Raw genomic sequence first — 2,392 nt, forward strand, 5'->3', positions numbered from 1 at the left:
AGCTCTGAGGATTTGGGTTTTCTTTACATTGTGTTGTAATCCATATTGAAGACCGCAATCCTTGACTTTCATCAGCAAGTGCATTAAGCCTTTCTCATTTTTAGCAAGAAAGGTGGTGTCATCTGCATAGCTCATGCTTTTAAAATAAGCCTTCCTCTAATCTTGATGCTACACTCCTCTTCATATAGACCAACTTCTCTGATTATTTACTCAGTATACCGGTTCAAGGGGTAATCATGATCAGTTTTCTCAAAAGACAAATGACAAGCACAGGGACTTTCTTAGGAAAGTTTTAAGAAATTTTAAAATGGCAATGAGGAGAGAGAAGGTCAGGAAAGTTGCACCGAAGATTATTTTATCATCATTACAGGGTATGTGTTCATTCTTCCGGAGTAGTAGCAAAGCTTGTCCTAGGAAAATTTCATTGAGAGTCTTTCCCCATCTGCCCAGCAAACACGATCTTTCCCTTTTGGTTCCCATAACTCGGAGAATATTTAAAAGGAACACTGTTTGAGTCCTTGGAGGAATCCAAAACTGCAATTTTTATGTGGTGAAAATAATATAGAGACCAATTCTTCAGGAAATAGTTAAAGAAAAGGCAACACCATTTTCCGAAATGTATAAACCTACATGGAGGATAAACCTACAGACAGGAGACTATTAAGAAATAGAAGCTTTACCTTTTGCTATCTTGTTTAATAAATATTTCTATGATTTTATAGCAATACTTTTTAACTTATACCCATATATCTCTCTTTAATTTACTTAACAAAGCTTAAGGAGCTCTAGGATTATGATCTCAATTCACAGATGAGAACTCCAAGCTTTACAGAGGTTAAACATCTTGAAGCAAGGAAAGCTGCTGATGATTGGTAAAAGTTTAGAGCATGTGAAATTTTTTTTCTTTTTATTATTATTATTATAGGTTGAGTGAAATCTTACATAGCTAACTAGTTTTCCAGTCAACGCATGTTTACACATTTTGATTTGAGACATTGACTGAGAAACAGGTCATTTTCACAATACTTTTCCTGCCTCTCCTTGGATTCCAATTCCATTTCTCCGTAAGTATTTGCATGTGCTACAACTATGTCAAAGGATAGCTATTATAGACCATGGAGGGAACAAAGTTCTGAAAACTTACACCCATAAACATACATCTTGCAGGGAATGAGTCATCAAGCTTGAGGTTTGGGGTCTTGGAAGACATCTAGGTCAATTTGCATAACATCGTAGGACAATGTCCTGGATCCTACCTTGGTGAGTAGGAATTGGGATCTTAAGTTTGTGAGAAGATGCAACAATTGGCCTCTCCCTGTCAAGAGCAAAGGAGAGGGAGGAAAATAAAAGATTCAAGGAAACAATTAGTCCAAAGGTCTAATGAACCACACAAACTACAGGTTCCACTATCCTGAGAGAAAATTAACTAGACGGTGCCTGTCTGCCACGACCAACACCCCTGGTTGTAACACCTATAGCAGATCCTGGACCTCAGGGTGAAGAGAATACAGAACAAAACTAAAAATTATTAACAGGATCAGAGTTCCTAGTCTGAAGATAGTGGTGAGGCCTCCTTACACACAGGTCAATCCTGGAACTAAACCCACTCCTGGATAGAAACTTTCAACCAAACAACAGATATACTTATAAAGTGAATAATAAACACCAGGAAGGAATGTATTCCTCAATACAATCAATCATATGAGACCAAAATGACAGTATTTGTTCAATCTCCTTTAATAACCCATGATATTCATATCACAACATGAAAAGGGAAGAAGTTGAAGAGGAGCAACAGAAGATAACTAGGAAATTCGCAATTTTTTCTGAAATCAGAAATGTTCCCTGCTTTCTCTAGAAAGCAGAGAGGGTGTGGGGTATAGTCAGCATAGACTATGAAAGGTTGTGATAGGTTTGATGTCAGCTTGGCTGGGCCAGGATTCTCAGTAGTTGAGCAATAAGACATCCCTAAGAACATGATGTAAACAACTCCAAGTAACACCTTACTCAGGTCAGAGCCTGAAAACATCTCCTTAGAAGTGTAGCCTACTTAATATCGATAAATATGCTGTGGGGACTCGAGCTCTCTTTTTCTTCTTGCTGGTGTGGATTTTGCATCTGTCACATTGATCTTCAGTTCTTTGGACTTGGGTCAATGGCCCATCACATCCTCGAAAATAAGCTATCAGTGGCTTGCAAGTCTACTGATCCTGGCTCCTGTTATGTCTTTCTAGCTTCCCACTCTTGGTAGCCGTTTGAGTCAGGAAAAGCCTCCAGTTTACATCATACATGCAGATTTGAAACAAAGTGGACTCAACCCCTTCTACAACCATGTGAGCCATTTTTCTTAATATAAACATTTCTTTCTATGTTGTGTGTGTGCGTGTGCGCA

General features: G+C 38.4%; 1 pseudogene; it reads left to right on the forward strand.

Annotated features, from left to right (window-relative positions):
- The first annotated feature begins 313 nt into the window (after positions 1 to 313).
- The window catches only part of LOC115871303, a 6,510-nt pseudogene continuing 4,431 nt past the window's right edge, over positions 314 to 2,392 (forward strand).

The sequence above is a fragment of the Echinops telfairi genome, unplaced genomic scaffold (assembly GCF_000313985.2).
Source record: "Echinops telfairi isolate 266 unplaced genomic scaffold, ASM31398v2 ScPeMD7_5167;HRSCAF=5991, whole genome shotgun sequence".
Taxonomy (NCBI): domain Eukaryota; kingdom Metazoa; phylum Chordata; class Mammalia; order Afrosoricida; family Tenrecidae; genus Echinops; species Echinops telfairi.